This window comes from Ictalurus punctatus, unplaced genomic scaffold, assembly GCF_001660625.3.
Source record: "Ictalurus punctatus breed USDA103 unplaced genomic scaffold, Coco_2.0 tig00163687, whole genome shotgun sequence".
NCBI lineage: Eukaryota > Metazoa > Chordata > Actinopteri > Siluriformes > Ictaluridae > Ictalurus > Ictalurus punctatus.
The window spans coordinates 29,877-55,749 of record NW_026521167.1 but is presented as its reverse complement, the minus strand read 5'-3'; the positions used below and the strand labels follow the sequence as shown (position 1 = coordinate 55,749).

Sequence of the window (25,873 nt, the reverse complement as noted above, 5' to 3'; positions counted from 1 at the left end):
AAGCCCCTTTTCAGGGTATCCACGCTTTCTACCTTTGGTTTGGTGTCTTGGTGTACCAACTTCGGCTGTAAGAACCAGCAAGCTCTCCATGTCACAAAACAAGTTTCACAAGATAGTTAGTCCAACGCTGGCCGAGACCATCTTGTGATGTGAAGAATCCAGCTGTGAATAAGGAGCGCATTTATGCTTGACTGCTTATCACAGAGGCCCTTTTCAGGGAATGCAAATTCCAGAAGAAATCATTTTCAGCAACGTTCCAGTAGAGGATGAAAGGAGCATCTTGCACACTAACCATGAGGACAACGTAAGTTCCGAGTTCCTACCGCTTAATATTGGCTTCCTTTGTGTTCTTTGGATTGTACCTGGAAGTGTCCATCTCTGAATAACAAAAATAACCTAATTCAGACAAAATCACTCTAAAGAGCACTGGTTGGGGATGTCCCCTAGCCAACAGAATGTAGTTGATGGAATTATTGCAGTGGTAATAAATCGTGGCTAAATAAACAAGGTTTTTTTTGTTGTTTGTTTTTTTTTTTTTTTGCTGCTTATGATAGGGGATAGCTTGTTGCGACCTTCTGGGGAATCAAAAACCCTGCTTCGGGATATCTCCCATCTCCCAAAACAATTAGTTATAGCCCTGTTTGAATAGAGCGAAAGCAGCAAAGCCCTACATATTTCCTGAAAAAAGCATAGGTGACTTGAAAATTCTAAGAGAGTAATATCTTGTGCAACTACTTCAAAAGTTGAGCGTGAACCCGCCGAACGATAGGGACCTATATTAGCAAGGTACAGTGTCTCGTGGGCTTTGTATGGCTCGTTGGTCTAGGGGTATGATTCTCGCTTTGGGTGTGAGAGGTCCCGGGTTTTATTTTACTCCCGGACGAGCCCAAGCTTTCCAAGCTGGACGGTCTGTATTCGCTTCTTGCTTTGCTCGTGAGTGATCCAAGAAGGTTCAAATAAGCTTGTCCTTCTGCAGCCGAGCCAAGTTTTGCTCAGTACACCTTTCAGGGAAGCCCATATTTAGGGAACGCCCGTTTCACCACGCAACCCTAGCTGTGTAATAAAACCAGTGCTCAGCCATGTTACTTTGATCTCTAAAGACAAAAGCAAAAAATAACTGTAGCGGGCACCGATACCACTAAATTGAAATGGCTAGTGTGGTGACCTAAGCTTGGAGCCATATCGGAAAGGAAAGTAGAACTTTCTAGGATGTCTAGTCTTGTCTATGTTATGACGGTTGTGCAAGTGGAAATGAACCGAAACAAAAGTACCTTGAGGTAAACCAGCCTGATGAGGACTTTGGCTTGATGGTCTAGGGGTATAATTCTAACTTTGGGTGAGAGTGGTACCGGGTTGAAATCCCTAATGAGCCCTTTCCTTGCTGTTAACTCGTCGTTCTGTAATCAAGGAAATTTTTTGCTCGTCACCGCAACCGAGCTTCATGACACAGTGAATGTCAAGAGGTTCTCTCTAGCCAGGTTCAAATCCCATACGAGCCCTTGCTTTTGTCTGAACATGCCCTTCTGAATCTGAGGACCGTTTTGCGCAAAACACTATTCAGGGAAGCCCATTTGCAATTACTCCCCTTTCAGGTTTAGTCTCCCTACTGGTTAGCGCCTTGGAGGACCAACTTCGGTGATGAGAACTTGCAAACTCTCTTCATCATCACAGCTTTGAAATAAAACCAGTGCTCAACGATATCATATTGATCTCTGAAAAAAACAAAAATATGTGTAGCAGGCACCTATTCCACTACATTGAAACAGTTTGTGTCATGGACTAAGGTTGAAACAGCCAGATTGGCCGTTTAGCTGGTCGGGCGAGGGATTTGATTCTGACTTTGTGTGTGAGATGTCGCCGGTTGAAATCCTGAATGAGCTCTTACTGCTCTTCAATTCAACCGCGATGTAGTTACTCGAACGCCAAGAGCTGTCTGCTGGGTTCTTGCTTGACTGCTTGGTTCTCACGAGTTCTAACAAGGTGAGAGCTTGCTTGTTTCGCAACTTGCCCTTCTGTAACAGAGTTTCATTTTGGTCATACTAGTCACCACGAGCAAGCTTTCCATCATCGTTCACATCTTTCACAGTAATGTCTTGTGCAACCATCTCAAACTATTAGCATGAACCTGCAGAACTGTAAGGACATACATTTGTAGGGTACAGTGGAACACCAGTGGTCCATGGTGCAGCACCGGTGAGCAGTTTGGCTCGTTGGTCTAGTGGTATGATTCTCGCTTAGGGTGCGAGAGGTCCCGGGTTCAAATCCCGGATGAGCCCAAGCGTTATGTCGGATAGTCTACCTCAGGGTTGCTTGGCTGTTTAGTTCATGAGAGGTTCCATTTGCAAATAGGTGCATGTGTTTCTGTGGACTTGTTCTTCCATACCCTACTTCCTTTTTGCTCTGACACCTTTCAGGGAAGTCCAGCGTCAGGGAAAACCCCTTTCCGGTTTGGTCTCACTATTGGTTAGCATCGTGGAGGGCCAACTTAGGTGACGAGAACTTGTGAACTCTCTACGTCATCACAGCTTTGTAATAAAACCAGTGCTAACCTGTGCGTGTTTAAATGAACAAAAATAACAGTACGTTGAGGTAAAACAACCAGATAGGCTATTTCACTCGTTGGTCTAGGGGTATGATTCTAATGTTGGGTGAGAGATGTCTCGGGTTGAAATCCCTGATGAGCCCTTACCTTGCAGTTAACTCTTCCTTATGTAATCGAGGAAATTTTTGCTCGTCACCTCAACCGAGCTTCATGATGATCTGGCTGCTTGGCTCTCAAGAGGTTCTCTCCAGAAAGGTTCCAAACCAAGATGAGCCCTTGCTTTTTCCTCAACTTGTCCTTCTGTATCTGAGGGCTGTCGCGCTCGGACACCCACGCCACAAGCAAGCTATCCATAATCGTTAGTCCAATGCCATCTTATGATGTCAACAGTCCAGCTCTGATTAAGGACTGTGTTGCTGCTAGTCTGATGATCACAAAAGCCCCTTTTCAGGGTATCCACGCTTTCTACCTTTGGTTTGGTGTCTTGGTGTACCAACTTCGGCTGTAAGAACCAGCAAGCTCTCCGTGTCACAAAACAAGTTTCACAAGATAGTTAGTCCAACGCTGGCCGAGACCATCTTGTGATGTGAAGAATCCAGCTGTGAATAAGGAGCGCATTTATGCTTGACTGCTTATCACAGAGGCCCTTTTCAGGGAATGCAAATTCCAGAAGAAATCATTTTCAGCAACGTTCCAGTAGAGGATGAAAGGAGCATCTTGCACACTAACCATGAGGACAACGTAAGTTCCGAGTTCCTACCGCTTAATATTGGCTTCCTTTGTGTTCTTTGGATTGTACCTGGAAGTGTCCATCTCTGAATAACAAAAATAACCTAATTCAGACAAAATCACTCTAAAGAGCACTGGTTGGGGATGTCCCCTAGCCAACAGAATGTAGTTGATGGAATTATTGCAGTGGTAATAAATCGTGGCTAAATAAACAACGTTTTTTTTGTTGTTGTTTTTTTTTTTTTTGCTGGTTATGATAGGGGATAGCTTGTTGCGACTTTCTGGGGAATCAAAAACCCTGCTTCGGGATATCTCCCATCTCCCAAAACAATTAGTTATAGCCCTGTTTGAATAGAGCGAAAGCAGCAAAGCCCTACATAATTCCTGAAAAATGCATAGGTGACTTGAAAATTCTAAGAGAGTAATATCTTGTGCAACTACCTCAAAAGTTGAGCGTGAACCCGCCGAACGATAGGGACCTATATTAGCAAGGTATAGTGCCTCGTGGGCTTCGTATGGCTCGTTGGTCTAGGGGTATGATTCTCGCTTTGGGTGCGAGAGGTCCCGGGTTTTATTTTACTCCCGGACGAGCCCAAGCTTTCCAAGCTGGACGGTCTGTATTCGCTTCTTGCTTTGTTCGTGAGTGATCCAAGAAGGTTCAAATAAGCTTGTCCTTCTGCAGCCGAGCCCAGTTTTGCTCAGTACACCTTTCAGGGAAGCCCATATTTAGGAAACGCCCGTTTCACCACGCAACCCTAGCTGTGTAATAAAACCAGTGCTCAGCCATGTTACTTTGATCTCTAAAGACAAAAGCAAAAAATAACTGTAGCGGGCACCGATACGACTAAATTGAAATGGCTAGTGTGGTGACCTAAGCTTGGAGCCATATCGGAAAGGAAAGTAGAACTTTCTAGGATGTCTAGTCTTGTCTATGTTATGACGGTTGTGCAAGTGGAAATGAACCGAAACAAAAGTACCTTGAGGTAAACCAGCCTGATGAGGACTTTGGCTTGATGGTCTAGGGGTCTAATTCTAATTTTGGGTGAGAGTGGTCCCGGGTTGAAATCCCTAATGAGCCCTTTCCTTGCTGTTAACTCGTCGTTCTGTAATCAAGGAAATTTTTTGCTCGTCACCGCAACCGAGCTTCATGACACAGTGAATGTCAAGAGGTTCTCTCTAGCCAGGTTCAAAACCCATACGAGCCCTTGCTTTTGTCTGAACATGCCCTTCTGAATCTGAGGACCGTTTTGCGCAAAACACTATTCAGGGAAGCCCATTTGCAAGGACTCCCCTTTCAGGTTTAGTCTCCCTACTGGTTAGCGCCTTGGAGGACCAACTTCGGTGATGAAAACTTGCAAACTCTCTTCGTCATCACAGCTTTGAAATAAAACCAGTGCTCAAAGATATCATATTGATGATTCTAATGTTGGGTGAGAGATGTCTCGGGTTGAAATCCCTGATGAGCCCTTACCTTGCAGTTAACTCTTCCTTATGTAATCGAGGAAATTTTTGCTCGTCACCTCAACCGAGCTTCATGATGATCTGGCTGCTTGGCTCTCAAGAGGTTCTCTCCAGAAAGGTTCCAAACCAAGATGAGCCCTTGCTTTTTCCTCAACTTGTCCTTCTGTATCTGAGGGCTGTCGCGCTCGGACACCCACGCCGCAAGCAAGCTATCCATCATCGTTAGTCCAATGCCATCTTATGATGTCAACAGTCCAGCTCTGATTAAGGACTGTGTTGCTGCTAGTCTGATGATCACAAAAGCCCCTTTTCAGGGTATCCACGCTTTCTACCTTTGGTTTGGTGTCTTGGTGTACCAACTTCGGCTGTAAGAACCAGCAAGCTCTCCGTGTCACAAAACAAGTTTCACAAGATAGTTAGTCCAACGCTGGCCGAGACCATCTTGTGATGTGAAGAATCCAGCTGTGAATAAGGAGCGCATTTATGCTTGACTGCTTATCACAGAGGTCCTTTTAAAGGAATGCAAATTCCAGAAGAAATCATTTTCAGCAACGTTCCAGTAGAGGATGAAAGGAGCATCTTGCACACTAACCATGAGGACAACGTAAGTTCCGAGTTCCTACCGCTTAATATTGGCTTCCTTTGTGTTCTTTGGATTGTACCTGGAAGTGTCCATCTCTGAATAACAAAAATAACCTAATTCAGACAAAATCACTCTAAAGAGCACTGATTGGGGATGTCCCCTAGCCAACAGAATGTAGTTGATGGAATTATTGCAGTGGTAATAAATCGTGGCTAAATAAACAACGTTTTTTTTGTAGTTTGTTTTTTTTTTTTTTTTTGCTGGTTATGATAAGGGATAGCTTGTTGCGACTTTCTGGGGAATCAAAAACCCTGCTTCGGGATATCTCCCATCTCCCAAAACAATTAGTTATAGCCCTGTTTGAATAGAGCGAAAGCAGCAAAGCCCTACATATTTCCTGAAAAAAGCATAGGTGACTTGAAAATTCTAAGAGAGTAATATCTTGTGCAACTACTTCAAAAGTTGAGCGTGAACCCGCCGAACGATAGGGACCTATATTAGCAAGGTATAGTGCCTCGTGGGCTTTGTATGGCTCGTTGGTCTAGGGGTATGATTCTCGCTTTGGGTGCGAGAGGTCCCGGGTTTTATTTTACTCCCGGACGAGCCCAAGCTTTCCAAGCTGGACGGTCTGTATTCGCTTCTTGCTTTGTTCGTGAGTGATCCAAGAAGGTTCAAATAAGCTTGTCCTTCTGCAGCCGAGCCCAGTTTTGCTCAGTACACCTTTCAGGGAAGCCCATATTTAGGGAACGCCCGTTTCACCACGCAACCCTAGCTGTGTAATAAAACCAGTGCTCAGCCATGTTACTTTGATCTCTAAAGACAAAAGCAAAAAATAACTGTAGCGGGCACCGATACCACTAAATTGAAATGGCTAGTGTGGTGACCTAACCTTGGAGCCATATCGGAAAGGAAAGTAGAACTTTCTAGGATGTCTAGTCTTGTCTATGTTATGACGGTTGTGCAAGTGGAAATGAACCGAAACAAAAGTACCTTGAGGTAAACCAGCCTGATGAGGACTTTGGCTTGATGATCTAGGGGTATAATTCTAACTTTGGGTGAGAGTGGTACCGGGTTGAAATCCCTAATGAGCCCTTTCCTTGCTGTTAACTCGTCGTTCTGTAATCAAGGAAATTTTTTGCTCGTCACCGCAAGCGAGCTTCATGACACAGTGAATGTCAAGAGGTTCTCTCTAGCCAGGTTCAAATCCCATACGAGCCCTTGCTTTTGTCTGAACATGCCCTTCTGAATCTGAGGACCGTTTTGCGCAAAACACTATTCAGGGAAGCCCATTTGCAAGGACTCCCCTTTCAGGTTTAGTCTCCCTACTGGTTAGCGCCTTGGAGGACCAACTTCGGTGATGAGAACTTGCAAACTCTCTTCGTCATCACAGCTTTGAAATAAAACCAGTGCTCAACGATATCATATTGATCTCTGAAAAAAACAAAAATATGTGTAGCAGGCACCTATTCCACTACATTGAAATGGTTTGTGTCATGGACTAAGGTTGAAACAGCCAGTTTGGCCGTTTAGCTGGTCGGGCGAGGGATTTGAATCTGACTTTGTGTGTGAGATGTCGCCGGTTGAAAAACCTTCGTTTTAACTTGTCCCTCTGTAATCGAGGGAACTATAGCTCTTCAATTCAACCGCGATGTAGTTACTCGAACGCCAAGAGCTGTCTGCTTTGTTCTTGCTTGACTGCTTGGTTCTCACGAGTTCTAGCAAGGTGAGAGCTTGCTTGTTTCGCAACTTGCCCTTCTGTAACAGAGTTTCATTTTGGTCATACTAGTCACCACGAGCAAGCTATCCGTCATCGTTCACATCTTTCACAGTAATGTCTTGTGCAACCATCTCAAACTATTAGCATGAACCTGCAGAACTGTAAGGACATACATTTGTAGGGTACAGTGGAACGCCAGTGGTCCATGGCGCAGCACTGGTGGGCAGTTTGGCTCGTTGGTCTAGTGGTATGATTCTTGCTTCGGGTGCGAGAGGTCCCGGGTTCAAATCCCGGATGAGCCCAAGCGTTATGTTGAATAGTCTACCTCAGGGTTGCTTGGCTGTTTAGTTCATGAGAGGTTCCATTTGCAAATGGGTGCATGTGTTTCTGTGGACTTGTTCTTCCATACCCTGCTTCCCTTTTGCTCTGACACCTTTCAGGGAAGTCCAGCGTCAGGGACAACCCCTTTCCGGTTTGGTCTCACTATTGGTTAGCATCGTGGAGGGCCAACTTAGGTGACGAGAACTTGTGAACTCTCTACGTCATCACAGCTTTGTAATAAAACCAGTGCTAACCTGTGCGTGTTTAAATGAACAAAAATAACAGTACGTTGAGGTAAAACAACCAGATAGGCTATTTCACTCGTTGGTCTAGGGGTATGATTCTAATGTTGGGTGAGAGATGTCTCGGGTTGAAATCCCTGATGAGCCCTTACCTTGCAGTTAACTCTTCCTTATGTAATCGAGGAAATTTTTGCTCGTCACCTCAACCGAGCTTCATGATGATCTGGCTGCTTGGCTCTCAAGAGGTTCTCTCCAGAAAGGTTCCAAACCAAGATGAGCCCTTGCTTTTTCCTCAACTTGTCCTTCTGTATCTGAGGGCTGTCGCGCTCGGACACCCACGCCGCAAGCAAGCTATCCATCATCGTTAGTCCAATGCCATCTTATGATGTCAACAGTCCAGCTCTGATTAAGGACTGTGTTGCTGCTAGTCTGATGATCACAAAAGCCCCTTTTCAGGGTATCCACGCTTTCTACCTCTGGTTTGGTGTCTTGGTGTACCAACTTCGGCTGTAAGAACCAGCAAGCTCTCCGTGTCACAAAGCAAGTTTCACAAGATAGTTAGTCCAACGCTGGCCGAGACCATCTTGTGATGTGAAGAATCCAGCTGTGAATAAGGAGCGCATTTATGCTTGACTGCTTATCACAGAGGCCCTTTTCAGGGAATGCAAATTCCAGAAGAAATCATTTTCAGCAACGTTCCAGTAGAGGATGAAAGGAGCATCTTGCACACTAACCATGAGGACAACGTAAGTTCCGAGTTCCTACCGCTTAATATTGGCTTCCTTTGTGTTCTTTGGATTGTACCTGGAAGTGTCCATCTCTGAATAACAAAAATAACCTAATTCAGACAAAATCACTCTAAAGAGCACTGGTTGGGGATGTCCCCTAGCCAACAGAATGTAGTTGATGGAATTATTGCAGTGGTAATAAATCGTGGCTAAATAAACAACGTTTTTTTTGTTGTTTTTTTTTTTTTTTTTGCTGGTTATGATAGGGGATAGCTTGTGGCGACTTTCTGGGGAATCAAAAACCCTGCTTCGGGATATCTCCCATCTCCCAAAACAATTAGTTATAGCCCTGTTTGAATAGAGCGAAAGCAGCAAAGCCCTACATAATTCCTGAAAAAAGCATAGGTGACTTGAAAATTCTAAGAGAGTAATATCTTGTGCAACTACCTCAAAAGTTGAGCGTGAACCCGCCGAACGATAGGGACCTATATTAGCAAGGTATAGTGCCTCGTGGGCTTCGTATGGCTCGTTGGTCTAGGGGTATGATTCTCGCTTTGGGTGCGAGAGGTCCCGGGTTTTATTTTACTCCCGGACGAGCCCAAGCTTTCCAAGCTGGACGGTCTGTATTCGCTTCTTGCTTTGTTCGTGAGTGATCCAAGAAGGTTCAAATAAGCTTGTCCTTCTGCAGCCGAGCCCAGTTTTGCTCAGTACACCTTTCAGGGAAGCCCATATTTAGGGAACGCCCGTTTCACCACGCAACCCTAGCTGTGTAATAAAACCAGTGCTCAGCCATGTTACTTTGATCTCTAAAGACAAAAGCAAAAAATAACTGTAGCGGGCACCGATACCACTAAATTGAAATGGCTAGTGTGGTGACCTAAGCTTGGAGCCATATCGGAAAGGAAAGTAGAACTTTCTAGGATGTCTAGTCTTGTCTATGTTATGACGGTTGTGCAAGTGGAAATGAACCGAAACAAAAGTACCTTGAGGTAAACCAGCCTGATGAGGACTTTGGCTTGATGGTCTAGGGGTCTAATTCTAATTTTGGGTGAGAGTGGTCCCGGGTTGAAATCCCTAATGAGCCCTTTCCTTGCTGTTAACTCGTCGTTCTGTAATCAAGGAAATTTTTTGCTCGTCACCGCAACCGAGCTTCATGACACAGTGAATGTCAAGAGGTTCTCTCTAGCCAGGTTCAAATCCCATACGAGCCCTTGCTTTTGTCTGAACATGCCCTTCTGAATCTGAGGACCGTTTTGCGCAAAACACTATTCAGGGAAGCCCATTTGCAAGGACTCCCCTTTCAGGTTTAGTCTCCCTACTGGTTAGCGCCTTGGAGGACCAACTTCGGTGATGAGAACTTGCAAACTCTCTTCGTCATCACAGCTTTGAAATAAAACCAGTGCTCAACGATATCATATTGATCTCTGAAAAAAACAAAAATATGTGTAGCAGGCACCTATTCCACTACATTGAAACGGTTTGTGTCATGGACTAAGGTTGAAACAGCCAGATTGGCCGTTTAGCTGGTCGGGCGAGGGATTTGATTCTGACTTTGTGTGTGCGATGTCGCCGGTTGAATTCCTGAATGAGCTCTTACCTTCGTTTTAACTTGTCCCTCTGTAATCGAGGGAACTATAGCTCTTCAATTCAACCGCGATGTAGTTACTCGAACGCCAAGAGCTGTCTGCTTGGTTCTTGCTTGACTGCTTGGTTCTCACGAGTTCTAGCAAGGTGAGAGCTTGCTTGTTTCGCAACTTGCCCTTCTGTAACAGAGTTTCATTTTGGTCATACTAGTCACCACGAGCAAGCTATCCGTCATCGTTCACATCTTTCACAGTAATGTCTTGTGCAACCATCTCAAACTATTAGCATGAACCTGCAGAACTGTAAGGACATACATTTGTAGGGTACAGTGGAACACCAGTGGTCCATGGCGCAGCACCAGTGGGCAGTTTGGCTCGTTGGTCTAGTGGTATGATTCTCGCTTAGGGTGCGAGAGGTCCCGGGTTCAAATCCCGGATGAGCCCAAGCGTTATGTGGAATAGTCTACCTCAGGGTTGCTTGGCTGTTTAGTTCATGAGAGGTTCCATTTGCAAATAGGTGCATGTGTTTCTGTGGACTTGTTCTTCCGTACCCTTCTCCCCTTTTGCTCTGACACCTTTCAGGGAAGTCCAGCGTCAGGGACAACCCCTTTCCGGTTTGGTCTCACTATTGGTTAGCATCGTGGAGGGCCAACTTAGGTGACGAGAACTTGTGAACTCTCTACGTCATCACAGCTTTGTAATAAAACCAGTGCTAACCTGTGCGTGTTTAAATGAACAAAAATAACAGTACGTTGAGGTAAAACAACCAGATTGGCTATTTCACTCGTTGGTCTAGGGGTATGATTCTAATGTTGGGTGAGAGATGTCTCGGGTTGAAATCCCTGATGAGCCCTTACCTTGCAGTTAACTCTTCCTTATGTATTCGAGGAAATTTTTGCTCGTCACCTCAACCGAGCTTCATGATGATCTGGCTGCTTGGCTCTCAAGAGGTTCTCTCCAGAAAGGTTCCAAACCAAGATGAGCCCTTGCTTTTTCCTCAACTTGTCCTTCTGTATCTGAGGGCTGTCGAGCTCGGACACCCACGCCGCAAGCAAGCTATCCATCATCGTTAGTCCAATGCCATCTTATGATGTCAACAGTCCAGCTCTGATTAAGGACTGTGTTGATGCTAGTCTGATGATCACAAAAGCCCCTTTTCAGGGTATCCACACTTTCTACCTCTGGTTTGGTGTCTTGGTGTACCAACTTCGGCTGTAAGAACCAGCAAGCTCTCCGTGTCACAAAACAAGTTTCACAAGATAGTTAGTCCAACGCTGGCCGAGACCATCTTGTGATGTGAAGAATCCAGCTGTGAATAAGGAGCGCATTTATGCTTGACTGCTTATCACAGAGGCCCTTTTCAGGGAATGCAAATTCCAGAAGAAATCATAATCAGCAACGTTCCAGTAGAGGATGAAAGGAGCATCTTGCACACTAACCATGAGGACAACGTAAGTTCCGAGTTCCTACCGCTTAATATTGGCTTCCTTTGTGTTCTTTGGATTGTACCTGGAAGTGTCCATCTCTGAATAACAAAAATAACCTAATTCAGACAAAATCACTCTAAAGAGCACTGGTTGGGGATGTCCCCTAGCCAACAGAATGTAGTTGATGGAATTATTGCAGTGGTAATAAATCGTGGCTAAATAAACAACGTTTATTTTGTTGTTTGTTTTTTTTTTTTTGCTGGTTATGATAGGGGATAGCTTGTTGCGACTTTCTGGGGAATCAAAAACCCTGCTTCGGGATATCTCCCATCTCCCAAAACAATTAGTTATAGCCCTGTTTGAATAGAGCGAAAGCAGCAAAGCCCTACATATTTCCTGAAAAAAGCATAGGTGACTTGAAAATTCTAAGAGAGTAATATCTTGTGCAACTACTTCAAAAGTTGAGCGTGAACCCGCCGAACGATAGGGACCTATATTAGCAAGGTACAGTGCCTCGTGGGCTTCGTATGGCTCGTTGGTCTAGGGGTATGATTCTCGCTTTGGGTGTGAGAGGTCCCGGGTTTTATTTTACTCACGGACGAGCCCAAGCTTTCCAAGCTGGACGGTCTGTATTCGCTTCTTGCTTTGTTCGTGAGTGATCCAAGAAGGTTCAAATAAGCTTGTCCTTCTGCAGCCGAGCCCAGTTTTGCTCAGTACACCTTTCAGGGAAGCCCATATTTAGGGAACGCCCGTTTCACCACGCAACCCTAGCTGTGTAATAAAACCAGTGCTCAGCCATGTTACTTTGATCTCTAAAGACAAAAGCAAAAAATAACTGTAGCGGGCACCGATACCACTAAATTGAAATGGTTAGTGTGGTGACCTAAGCTTGGAGCCATATCGGAAAGGAAAGTAGAACTTTCTAGGATGTCTAGTCTTGTCTATGTTATGACGGTTGTGCAAGTGGAAATGAACCGAAACAAAAGTACCTTGAGGTAAACCAGCCTGATGAGGACTTTGGCTTGATGGTCTAGGGGTATAATTCTAATTTTGGGTGAGAGTGGTCCCGGGTTGAAATCCCTAATGAGCCCTTTCCTTGCTGTTAACTCGTCGTTCTGTAATCAAGGAAATTTTTTGCTCGTCACCGCAACCGAGCTTCATGACACAGTGAATGTCAAGAGGTTCTCTCTAGCCAGGTTCAAATCCCATACGAGCCCTTGCTTTTGTCTGAACATGCCCTTCTGAATCTGAGGACCGTTTTGCGCAAAACACTATTCAGGGAAGCCCATTTGCAAGGACTCCCCTTTCAGGTTTAGTCTCCCTACTGGTTAGCGCCTTGGAGGACCAACTTCGGTGATGAGAACTTGCAAACTCTCTTCGTCATCACAGCTTTGAAATAAAACCAGTGCTCAACGATATCATATTGATCTCTGAAAAAAACAAAAATATGTGTAGCAGGCACCTATTCCACTACATTGAAACGGTTTGTGTCATGGACTAAGGTTGAAACAGCCAGATTGGCCGTTTAGCTGGTCGGGCGAGGGATTTGATTCTGACTTTGTGTGTGAGATGTCGCCGGTTGAAATCCTGAATGAGCTCTTACTGCTCTTCAATTCAACCGCGATGTAGTTACTCGAACGCCAAGAGCTGTCTGCTGGGTTCTTGCTTGACTGCTTGGTTCTCACGAGTTCTAACAAGGTGAGAGCTTGCTTGTTTCGCAACTTGCCCTTCTGTAACAGAGTTTCATTTTGGTCATACTAGTCACCACGAGCAAGCTTTCCGTCATCGTTCACATCTTTCACAGTAATGTCTTGTGCAACCATCTCAAACTATTAGCATGAACCTGCAGAACTGTAAGGACATACATTTGTAGGGTACAGTGGAACACCAGTGGTCCATGGTCCATGGTGCAGCACCGGTGGGCAGTTTGGGCAGGTTCCATTTGCAAATAGGTGCATGTGTTTCTGTGGACTTGTTCTTCCATACCCTGCTTCCCTTTTGCTCTGACACCTTTCAGGGAAGTCCAGCGTCAGGGACAACCCCTTTCCGGTTTGGTCTCACTATTGGTTAGCATCGTGGAGGGCCAACTTAGGTGACGAGAACTTGTGAACTCTCTACGTCATCACAGCTTTGTAATAAAACCAGTGCTAACCTGTGCGTGTTTAAATGAACAAAAATAACAGTACGTTGAGGTAAAACAACCAGATAGGCTATTTCACTCGTTGGTCTAGGGGTATGATTCTAATGTTGGGTGAGAGATGTCTCGGGTTGAAATCCCTGATGAGCCCTTACCTTGCAGTTAACTCTTCCTTATGTAATCGAGGAAATTTTTGCTCGTCACCTCAACCGAGCTTCATGATGATCTGGCTGCTTGGCTCTCAAGAGGTTCTCTCCAGAAAGGTTCCAAACCAAGATGAGCCCTTGCTTTTTCCTCAACTTGTCCTTCTGTATCTGAGGGCTGTCGCGCTCGGACACCCACGCCGCAAGCAAGCTATCCATCATCGTTAGTCCAATGCCATCTTATGATGTCAACAGTCCAGCTCTGATTAAGGACTGTGTTGATGCTAGTCTGATGATCACAAAAGCCCCTTTTCAGGGTATCCACGCTTTCTACCTTTGGTTTGGTGTCTTGGTGTACCAACTTCGGCTGTAAGAACCAGCAAGCTCTCCGTGTCACAAAACAAGTTTCACAAGATAGTTAGTCCAACGCTGGCCGAGACCATCTTGTGATGTGAAGAATCCAGCTGTGAATAAGGAGCGCATTTATGCTTGACTGCTTATCACAGAGGCCCTTTTCAGGGAATGCAAATTCCAGAAGAAATCATTTTCAGCAACGTTCCAGTAGAGGATGAAAGGAGCATCTTGCACACTAACCACGAGGACAACGTAAGTTCCGAGTTCCTACCGCTTAATATTGGCTTCCTTTGTGTTCTTTGGATTGTACCTGGAAGTGTCCATCTCTGAATAACAAAAATAACCTAATTCAGACAAAATCACTCTAAAGAGCACTGGTTGGGGATGTGCCCTAGCCAACAGAATGTAGTTGATGGAATTATTGCAGTGGTAATAAATCGTGGCTAAATAAACAACGTTTTTTTTGTTGTTTTTTTTTTTTTTTTGCTGGTTATGATAGGGGATAGCTTGTTGCGACTTTCTGGGGAATCAAAAACCCTGCTTCGGGATATCTCCCATCTCCCAAAACAATTAGTTATAGCCCTGTTTGAATAGAGCGAAAGCAGCAAAGCCCTACATATTTCCTGAAAAAAGCATAGGTGACTTGAAAATTCTAAGAGAGTAATATCTTGTGCAACTACTTCAAAAGTTGAGCGTGAACCCGCCGAACGATAGGGACCTATATTAGCAAGGTACAGTGCCTCGTGGGCTTCGTATGGCTCGTTGGTCTAGGGGTATGATTCTCGCTTTGGGTGTGAGAGGTCCCGGGTTTTATTTTACTCACGGACGAGCCCAAGCTTTCCAAGCTGGACGGTCTGTATTCGCTTCTTGCTTTGTTCGTGAGTGATCCAAGAAGGTTCAAATAAGCTTGTCCTTCTGCAGCCGAGCCCAGTTTTGCTCAGTACACCTTTCAGGGAAGCCCATATTTAGGGAACGCCCGTTTCACCACGCAACCCTAGCTGTGTAATAAAACCAGTGCTCAGCCATGTTACTTTGATCTCTAAAGACAAAAGCAAAAAATAACTGTAGCGGGCACCGATACCACTAAATTGAAATGGTTAGTGTGGTGACCTAAGCTTGGAGCCATATCGGAAAGGAAAGTAGAACTTTCTAGGATGTCTAGTCTTGTCTATGTTATGACGGTTGTGCAAGTGGAAATGAACCGAAACAAAAGTACCTTGAGGTAAACCAGCCTGATGAGGACTTTGGCTTGATGGTCTAGGGGTATAATTCTAATTTTGGGTGAGAGTGGTCCCGGGTTGAAATCCCTAATGAGCCCTTTCCTTGCTGTTAACTCGTCGTTCTGTAATCAAGGAAATTTTTTGCTCGTCACCGCAACCGAGCTTCATGACACAGTGAATGTCAAGAGGTTCTCTCTAGCCAGGTTCAAATCCCATACGAGCCCTTGCTTTTGTCTGAACATGCCCTTCTGAATCTGAGGACCGTTTTGCGCAAAACACTATTCAGGGAAGCCCATTTGCAAGGACTCCCCTTTCAGGTTTAGTCTCCCTACTGGTTAGCGCCTTGGAGGACCAACTTCGGTGATGAGAACTTGCAAACTCTCTTCGTCATCACAGCTTTGAAATAAAACCAGTGCTCAACGATATCATATTGATCTCTGAAAAAAACAAAAATATGTGTAGCAGGCACCTATTCCACTACATTGAAACGGTTTGTGTCATGGACTAAGGTTGAAACAGCCAGATTGGCCGTTTAGCTGGTCGGGCGAGGGATTTGATTCTGACTTTGTGTGTGAGATGTCGCCGGTTGAAATCCTGAATGAGCTCTTACTGCTCTTCAATTCAACCGCGATGTAGTTACTCGAACGCCAAGAGCTGTCTGCTGGGTTCTTGCTTGACTGCTTGGTTCTCACGAGTTCTAACAAGGTGAGAGCTTGCTTGTTTCGCAACTTGCCCTTCTGTAACAGAGTTTCATTTTGGTCATACTAGTCACCACGAGCAAGCTTTCCGTCATCGTTCACATCTTTCACAGTAATGTCTTGTGCAACCATCTCAAACTATTAGCATGAACCTGCAGAACTGTAAGGACATACATTTGTAGGGTACAGTGGAACACCAGTGGTCCATGGTCCATGGTGCAGCACCGGTGGGCAGTTTGGGCAGGTTCCATTTGCAAATAGGTGCATGTGTTTCTGTGGACTTGTTCTTCCATACCCTGCTTCCCTTTTGCTCTGACACCTTTCAGGGAAGTCCAGCGTCAGGGACAACCCCTTTCCGGTTTGGTCTCACTATTGGTTAGCATCGTGGAGGGCCAACTTAGGTGACGAGAACTTGTGAACTCTCTACGTCATCACAGCTTTGTAATAAAACCAGTGCTAACCTGTGCGTGTTTAAATGAACAAAAATAACAGTACGTTGAGGTAAAACAACCAGATAGGCTATTTCACTCGTTGGTCTAGGGGTATGATTCTAATGTTGGGTGAGAGATGTCTCGGGTTGAAATCCCTGATGAGCCCTTACCTTGCAGTTAACTCTTCCTTATGTAATCGAGGAAATTTTTGCTCGTCACCTCAACCGAGCTTCATGATGATCTGGCTGCTTGGCTCTCAAGAGGTTCTCTCCAGAAAGGTTCCAAACCAAGATGAGCCCTTGCTTTTTCCTCAACTTGTCCTTCTGTATCTGAGGGCTGTCGCGCTCGGACACCCACGCCGCAAGCAAGCTATCCATCATCGTTAGTCCAATGCCATCTTATGATGTCAACAGTCCAGCTCTGATTAAGGACTGTGTTGATGCTAGTCTGATGATCACAAAAGCCCCTTTTCAGGGTATCCACGCTTTCTACCTTTGGTTTGGTGTCTTGGTGTACCAACTTCGGCTGTAAGAACCAGCAAGCTCTCCGTGTCACAAAACAAGTTTCACAAGATAGTTAGTCCAACGCTGGCCGAGACCATCTTGTGATGTGAAGAATCCAGCTGTGAATAAGGAGCGCATTTATGCTTGACTGCTTATCACAGAGGCCCTTTTCAGGGAATGCAAATTCCAGAAGAAATCATTTTCAGCAACGTTCCAGTAGAGGATGAAAGGAGCATCTTGCACACTAACCACGAGGACAACGTAAGTTCCGAGTTCCTACCGCTTAATATTGGCTTCCTTTGTGTTCTTTGGATTGTACCTGGAAGTGTCCATCTCTGAATAACAAAAATAACCTAATTCAGACAAAATCACTCTAAAGAGCACTGGTTGGGGATGTGCCCTAGCCAACAGAATGTAGTTGATGGAATTATTGCAGTGGTAATAAATCGTGGCTAAATAAACAACGTTTTTTTTGTTGTTTTTTTTTTTTTTTTGCTGGTTATGATAGGGGATAGCTTGTTGCGACTTTCTGGGGAATCAAAAACCCTGCTTCGGGATATCTCCCATCTCCCAAAACAATTAGTTATAGCCCTGTTTGAATAGAGCGAAAGCAGCAAAGCCCTACATAATTCCTGAAAAAAGCATAGGTGACTTGAAAATTCTAAGAGAGTAATATCTTGTGCAACTACCTCAAAAGTTGAGCGTGAACCCGCCGAACGATAGGGACCTATATTAGCAAGGTATAGTGCCTCGTGGGCTTCGTATGGCTCGTTGGTCTAGGGGTATGATTCTCGCTTTGGGTGCGAGAGGTCCCGGGTTTTATTTTACTCCCGGACGAGCCCAAGCTTTCCAAGCTGGACGGTCTGTATTCGCTTCTTGCTTTGTTCGTGAGTGATCCAAGAAGGTTCAAATAAGCTTGTCCTTCTGCAGCCGAGCCCAGTTTTGCTCAGTACACCTTTCAGGGAAGCCCATATTTAGGGAACGCCCGTTTCACCACGCAACCCTAGCTGTGTAATAAAACCAGTGCTCAGCCATGTTACTTTGATCTCTAAAGACAAAAGCAAAAAATAACTGTAGCGGGCACCGATACCACTAAATTGAAATGGCTAGTGTGGTGACCTAAGCTTGGAGCCATATCGGAAAGGAAAGTAGAACTTTCTAGGATGTCTAGTCTTGTCTATGTTATGACGGTTGTGCAAGTGGAAATGAACCGAAACAAAAGTACCTTGAGGTAAACCAGCCTGATGAGGACTTTGGCTTGATGGTCTAGGGGTCTAATTCTAATTTTGGGTGAGAGTGGTCCCGGGTTGAAATCCCTTATGAGCCCTTTCCTTGCTGTTAACTCGTCGTTCTGTAATCAAGGAAATTTTTTGCTCGTCACCGCAACCGAGCTTCATGACACAGTGAATGTCAAGAGGTTCTCTCTAGCCAGGTTCAAATCCCATACGAGCCCTTGCTTTTGTCTGAACATGCCCTTCTGAATCTGAGGACCGTTTTGCGCAAAACACTATTCAGGGAAGCCCATTTGCAAGGACTCCCCTTTCAGGTTTAGTCTCCCTACTGGTTAGCGCCTTGGAGGACCAACTTCGGTGATGAGAACTTGCAAACTCTCTTCGTCATCACAGCTTTGAAATAAAACCAGTGCTCAACGATATCATATTGATCTCTGAAAAAAACAAAAATATGTGTAGCAGGCACCTATTCCACTACATTGAAACGGTTTGTGTCATGGACTAAGGTTGAAACAGCCAGGTTGGCCGTTTAGCTGGTCGGGCGAGGGATTTGATTCTGACTTTGTGTGTGAGATGTCGCCGGTTGAAATCCTGAATGAGCTCTTACTGCTCTTCAATTCAACCGCGATGTAGTTACTCGAACACCAAGAGCTGTCTGCTTGGTTCTTGCTTGACTGCTTGGTTCTCACGAGTTCTAACAAGGTGAGAGCTTGCCTGTTTCGCAACTTGCCCTTCTGTAACAGAGTTTCATTTTGGTCATACTAGTCACCACGAGCAAGCTTTCCGTCATCGTTCACATCTTTCACAGTAATGTCTTGTGTAACCATCTCAAACTATTAGCATGAACCTGCAGAACTGTAAGGACATACATTTGTAGGGTACAGTGGAACACCAGTGGTCCATGGTCCATGGTGCAGCACCGGTGGGCAGTTTGGGCAGGTTCCATTTGCAAATAGGTGCATGTGTTTCTGTGGACTTGTTCTTCCATACCCTGCTTCCCTTTTGCTCTGACACCTTTCAGGGAAGTCCAGCGTCAGGGACAACCCCTTTCCGGTTTGGTCTCACTATTGATTAGCATCGTGGAGGGCCAACTTAGGTGACGAGAACTTGTGAACTCTCTACGTCATCACAGCTTTGTAATAAAACCAGTGCTAACCTGTGCGTGTTTAAATTAACAAAAATAACAGTACGTTGAGGTAAAACAACCAGATAGGCTATTTCACTCGTTGGTCTAGGGGTAAGATTCTAATGTTGGGTAAGAGATGTCACGGGGTGAAATCCCTGATGAGCCCTTACCTTGCAGTTAACTCTTCCTTATGTAATCGAGGAAATTTTTGCTCGTCACCTCAACCGAGCTTCATGATGATCTGGCTGCTTGGCTCTCAAGAGGTTCTCTCCAGAAAGGTTCCAAACCAAGATGAGCCCTTGCTTTTTCCTCAACTTGTCCTTCTGTATCTGAGGGCTGTCGCGCTCGGACACCCACGCCACAAGCAAGCTATCCATAATCGTTAGTCCAATGCCATCTTATGATGTCAACAGTCCAGCTCTGATTAAGGACTGTGTTGCTGCTAGTCTGATGATCACAAAAGCCCCTTTTCAGGGTATCCACGCTTTCTACCTTTGGTTTGGTGTCATGGTGTACCAACTTCGGCTGTAAGAACCAGCAAGCTCAGCGTGTCACAAAACAAGTTTCACAAGATAGTTAGTCCAACGCTGGCCGAGACCATCTTGTGATGTGAAGAATCCAGCTGTGAATAAGGAGCGCATTTATGCTTGACTGCTTATCACAGAGGTCCTTTTAAAGGAATGCAAATTCCAGAAGAAATCATTTTCAGCAACGTTCCAGTAGAGGATGAAAGGAGCATCTTGCACACTAACCATGAGGACAACGTAAGTTCCGAGTTCCTACCGCTTAATATTGGCTTCCTTTGTGTTCTTTGGATTGTACCTGGAAGTGTCCATCTCTGAATAACAAAAATAACCTAATTCAGACAAAATCACTTTATAGAGCACTGGTTGGGGATGTCCCCTAGCCAACAGAATGTAGTTGATGGAATTATTGCAGTGGTAATAAACCGTGGCTGAATAAACAACGTTTTTTTTGTTTGTTTGTTTGTTTGTTTTTGTTGGTTATGATAGGGGATAGCTTGTTGCGACTTTCTGGGGAATCAAAAACCCTGCTTCGGGATATCTCCCATCTCCCAAAACAATTAGTTATAGCCCTGTTTGAATAGAGCGAAAGCAGCAAAGCCCTACATAATTCCTGAAAAAAGCATAGGTGACTTGAAAATTCTAAGAGAGTAATATCTTGTGCAACTACCTCAAAAGTTGAGCGTGAACCCGCCGAACGATAGGGACCTATATTAGCAAGGTATAGTGCCTCGTGGGCTTCGTATGGCTCGTTGGTCTAGGGGTATGATTCTCGCTTTGGGTGCGAGAGGTCCCGGGTTTTATTTTACTCCCGGACGAGCCCAAGCTTTCCAAGCTGGACGGTCTGTATTCGCTTCTTGCTTTGTTCGTGAGTGATCCAAGAAGGTTCAAATAAGCTTGTCCTTCTGCAGCCGAGCCCAGTTTTGCTCAGTACACCTTTCAGGGAAGCCCATGTTTAGGGAACGCCCGTTTCACCACGCAACCCTAGCTGTGTAATAAAACCAGTGCTCAGCCATGTTACTTTGATCTCTAAAGACAAAAGCAAAAAATAACTGTAGCGGGCACCGATACCACTAAATTGAAATGGCTAGTGTGGTGACCTAAGCTTGGAGCCATATCGGAAAGGAAAGTAGAACTTTCTAGGATGTCTAGTCTTGTCTATGTTATGACGGTTGTGCAAGTGGAAATGAACCGAAACAAAAGTACCTTGAGGTAAACCAGCCTGATGAGGACTTTGGCTTGATGGTCTAGGGGTATAATTCTAATTTTGGGTGAGAGTGGTCCCGGGTTGAAATCCCTCATGAGCCCTTTCCTTGCTGTTAACTCGTCGTTCTGTAATCAAGGAAATTTTTTGCTTGTCACCGCAACCGAGCTTCATGACACAGTGAATGTCAAGAGGTTCTCTCTAGCCAGGTTCAAATCCCATACGAGCCCTTGCTTTTGTCTGAACATGCCCTTCTGAATCTGAGGACCGTTTTGCACAAAACACTATTCAGGGAAGCCCATTTGAAGGGACTCCCCTTTCGGGTTTAGTCTCCCTACTGGTTAGCGCCTTGGAGGACCAACTTCGGTGATGAGAACTTGCAAACTCTCTTCGTCATCACAGCTTTGAAATAAAACCAGTGCTCAACGATATCATATTGATCTCTGAAAAAAACAAAAATATGTGTAGCAGGCACCTATTCCACTACATTGAAACGGTTTGTGTCATTGACTAAGGTTGAAACAGCCAGATTGGCCGTTTAGCTGGTCGGGCGAGGGATTTGATTCTGACTTTGTGTGTGAGATGTCGCCGGTTGAAATCCTGAATGAGCTCTTACTGCTCTTCAATTCAACCGCGATGTAGTTACTCGAACGCCAAGAGCTGTCTGCTTGGTTCTTGCTTGACTGCTTGGTTCTCACGAGTTCTAGCAAGGTGAGAGCTTGCTTGTTTCGCAACTTGCCCTTCTGTAACAGAGTTTCATTTTGGTCATACTAGTCACCACGAGCAAGCTATCCGTCATCGTTCACATCTTTCACAGTAATATCTTGTGCATCTCAAACTATTAGCATGAACCTGCAGAACTGTAAGGACATACATTTGTAGGGTACAGTGGAACACCAGTGGTCCATGGTGCAGTACTGGTGGGCAGTTTGGCTTGTTGGTCTAGTGGTATGATTCTCGCTTAGGGTGCGAGAGGTCCCGGGTTCAAATCCCGGATGAGCCCAAGCGTTATGTGGAATAGTCTACCTCAGGGTTGCTTGGCTGTTTAGTTCATGAGAGGTTCCATTTGCAAATAGGTGCATGTGTTTCTGTGGACTTGTTCTTCCATACCCTTCTCCCCTTTTGCTCTGACACCTTTCAGGGAAGTCCAGCGTCAGGGACAACCCCTTTCCGGTTTGGTCTCACTATTGGTTAGCATCGTGGAGGGCCAACTTAGGTGACGAGAACTTGTGAACTCTCTACGTCATCACAGCTTTGTAATAAAACCAGTGCTAACCTGTGCGTGTTTAAATGAACAAAAATAACAGTACGTTGAGGTAAAACAACCAGATAGGCTATTTCACTCGTTGGTCTAGGGGTATGATTCTAATGTTGGGTGAGAGATGTCTCGGGTTGAAATCCCTGATGAGCCCTTACCTTGCAGTTAACTCTTCCTTATGTAATCGAGGAAATTTTTGCTCGTCACCTCAACCGAGCTTCATGATGATCTGGCTGCTTGGCTCTCAAGAGGTTCTCTCCAGAAAGGTTCCAAACCAAGATGAGCCCTTGCTTTTTCCTCAACTTGTCCTTCTGTATCTGAGGGCTGTCGCGCTCGGACACCCACGCCGCAAGCAAGCTATCCATCATCGTTAGTCCAATGCCATCTTATGATGTCAACAGTCCAGCTCTGATTAAGGACTGTGTTGATGCTAGTCTGATGATCACAAAAGCCCCTTTTCAGGGTATCCACGCTTTCTACCTTTGGTTTGGTGTCTTGGTGTACCAACTTCGGCTGTAAGAACCAGCAAGCTCTCCGTGTCACAAAACAAGTTTCACAAGATAGTTAGTCCAACGCTGGCCGAGACCATCTTGTGATGTGAAGAATCCAGCTGTGAATAAGGAGCGCATTTATGCTTGACTGCTTATCACAGAGGCCCTTTTCAGGGAATGCAAATTCCAGAAGAAATCATTTTCAGCAACGTTCCAGTAGAGGATGAAAGGAGCATCTTGCACACTAACCACGAGGACAACGTAAGTTCCGAGTTCCTACCGCTTAATATTGGCTTCCTTTGTGTTCTTTGGATTGTACCTGGAAGTGTCCATCTCTGAATAACAAAAATAACCTAATTCAGACAAAATCACTCTAAAGAGCACTGGTTGGGGATGTGCCCTAGCCAACAGAATGTAGTTGATGGAATTATTGCAGTGGTAATAAATCGTGGCTAAATAAACAACGTTTTTTTTGTTGTTTTTTTTTTTTTTTTTGCTGGTTATGATAGGGGATAGCTTGTTGCGACTTTCTGGGGAATCAAAAACCCTGCTTCGGGATATCTCCCATCTCCCAAAACAATTAGTTATAGCCCTGTTTGAATAGAGCGAAAGCAGCAAAGCCCTACATAATTCCTGAAAAAAGCATAGGTGACTTGAAAATTCTAAGAGAGTAATATCTTGTGCAACTACCTCAAAAGTTGAGCGTGAACCCGCCGAACGATAGGGACCTATATTAGCAAGGTATAGTGCCTCGTGGGCTTCGTATGGCTCGTTGGTCTAGGGGTATGATTCTCGCTTTGGGTGCGAGAGGTCCCGGGTTTTATTTTACTCCCGGACGAGCCCAAGCTTTCCAAGCTGGACGGTCTGTATTCGCTTCTTGCTTTGTTCGTGAGTGATCCAAGAAGGTTCAAATAAGCTTGTCCTTCTGCAGCCGAGCCCAGTTTTGCTCAGTACACCTTTCAGGGAAGCCCATATTTAGGGAACGCCCGTTTCACCACGCAACCCTAGCTGTGTAATAAAACCAGTGCTCAGCCATGTTACTTTGATCTCTAAAGACAAAAGCAAAAAATAACTGTAGCGGGCACCGATACCACTAAATTGAAATGGCTAGTGTGGTGACCTAAGCTTGGAGCCATATCGGAAAGGAAAGTAGAACTTTCTAGGATGTCTAGTCTTGTCTATGTTATGACGGTTGTGCAAGTGGAAATGAACCGAAACAAAAGTACCTTGAGGTAAACCAGCCTGATGAGGACTTTGGCTTGATGGTCTAGGGGTATAATTCTAATTTTGGGTGAGAGTGGTCCCGGGTTGAAATCCCTCATGAGCCCTTTCCTTGCTGTTAACTCGTCGTTCTGTAATCAAGGAAATTTTTTGCTCGTCACCGCAACCGAGCTTCATGACACAGTGAATGTCAAGAGGTTCTCTCTAGCCAGGTTCAAATCCCATACGAGCCCTTGCTTTTGTCTGAACATGCCCTTCTGAATCTGAGGACCGTTTTGCACAAAACACTATTCAGGGAAGCCCATTTGAAGGGACTCCCCTTTCGGGTTTAGTCTCCCTACTGGTTAGCGCCTTGGAGGACCAACTTCGGTGATGAGAACTTGCAAACTCTCTTCGTCATCACAGCTTTGAAATAAAACCAGTGCTCAACGATATCATATTGATCTCTGAAAAAAACAAAAATATGTGTAGCAGGCACCTATTCCACTACATTGAAACGGTTTGTGTCATTGACTAAGGTTGAAACAGCCAGATTGGCCGTTTAGCTGGTCGGGCGAGGGATTTGATTCTGACTTTGTGTGTGAGATGTCGCCGGTTGAAATCCTGAATGAGCTCTTACTGCTCTTCAATTCAACCGCGATGTAGTTACTCGAACGCCAAGAGCTGTCTGCTTGGTTCTTGCTTGACTGCTTGGTTCTCACGAGTTCTAGCAAGGTGAGAGCTTGCTTGTTTCGCAACTTGCCCTTCTGTAACAGAGTTTCATTTTGGTCATACTAGTCACCACGAGCAAGCTATCCGTCATCGTTCACATCTTTCACAGTAATATCTTGTGCATCTCAAACTATTAGCATGAACCTGCAGAACTGTAAGGACATACATTTGTAGGGTACAGTGGAACACCAGTGGTCCATGGTGCAGTACTGGTGGGCAGTTTGGCTCGTTGGTCTAGTGGTATGATTCTCGCTTAGGGTGCGAGAGGTCCCGGGTTCAAATCCCGGATGAGCCCAAGCGTTATGTGGAATAGTCTACCTCAGGGTTGCTTGGCTGTTTAGTTCATGAGAGGTTCCATTTGCAAATAGGTGCATGTGTTTCTGTGGACTTGTTCTTCCATACCCTTCTCCCCTTTTGCTCTGACACCTTTCAGGGAAGTCCAGCGTCAGGGACAACCCCTTTCCGGTTTGGTCTCACTATTGGTTAGCATCGTGGAGGGCCAACTTAGGTGACGAGAACTTGTGAACTCTCTACGTCATCACAGCTTTGTAATAAAACCAGTGCTAACCTGTGCGTGTTTAAATGAACAAAAATAACAGTACGTTGAGGTAAAACAACCAGATAGGCTATTTCACTCGTTGGTCTAGGGGTATGATTCTAATGTTGGGTGAGAGATGTCTCGGGTTGAAATCCCTGATGAGCCCTTACCTTGCAGTTAACTCTTCCTTATGTAATCGAGGAAATTTTTGCTCGTCACCTCAACCGAGCTTCATGATGATCTGGCTGCTTGGCTCTCAAGAGGTTCTCTCCAGAAAGGTTCCAAACCAAGATGAGCCCTTGCTTTTTCCTCAACTTGTCCTTCTGTATCTGAGGGCTGTCGCGCTCGGACACCCACGCCGCAAGCAAGCTATCCATCATCGTTAGTCCAATGCCATCTTATGATGTCAACAGTCCAGCTCTGATTAAGGACTGTGTTGCTGCTAGTCTGATGATCACAAAAGCCCCTTTTCAGGGTATCCACGCTTTCTACCTTTGGTTTGGTGTCTTGGTGTACCAACTTCGGCTGTAAGAACCAGCAAGCTCTCCGTGTCACAAAACAAGTTTCACAAGATAGTTAGTCCAACGCTGGCCGAGACCATCTTGTGATGTGAAGAATCCAGCTGTGAATAAGGAGCGCATTTATGCTTGACTGCTTATCACAGAGGCCCTTTTCAGGGAATGCAAATTCCAGAAGAAATCATTTTCAGCAACGTTCCAGTAGAGGATGAAAGGAGCATCTTGCACACT

The 25,873-nt window shown here is 45.1% G+C and overlaps 5 non-coding genes across 5 annotated transcripts; all 5 read left to right on the top strand.

The window, feature by feature from the left end:
• Positions 1-2,204: 2,204 nt before the first annotated feature.
• Positions 2,205-2,276, top strand: trnap-agg (transfer RNA proline (anticodon AGG)). Its single transcript has one exon. It is a non-coding gene; the product is annotated as a tRNA-Pro (tRNA).
• Positions 2,277-7,262: 4,986 nt separating this feature from the next.
• On the top strand, positions 7,263-7,334 carry trnap-cgg (transfer RNA proline (anticodon CGG)). The gene has a single exon. It is a non-coding gene; the product is annotated as a tRNA-Pro (tRNA).
• A 2,944-nt stretch (positions 7,335-10,278) lies between these two features.
• On the top strand, positions 10,279-10,350 carry trnap-agg (transfer RNA proline (anticodon AGG)). The gene has a single exon. It is a non-coding gene; the product is annotated as a tRNA-Pro (tRNA).
• Positions 10,351-21,836: 11,486 nt separating this feature from the next.
• trnap-agg (transfer RNA proline (anticodon AGG)) lies at positions 21,837-21,908 on the top strand. The gene has a single exon. It is a non-coding gene; the product is annotated as a tRNA-Pro (tRNA).
• A 2,901-nt stretch (positions 21,909-24,809) lies between these two features.
• On the top strand, positions 24,810-24,881 carry trnap-agg (transfer RNA proline (anticodon AGG)). Its single transcript has one exon. It is a non-coding gene; the product is annotated as a tRNA-Pro (tRNA).
• The last annotated feature ends 992 nt before the right edge of the window (positions 24,882-25,873 follow it).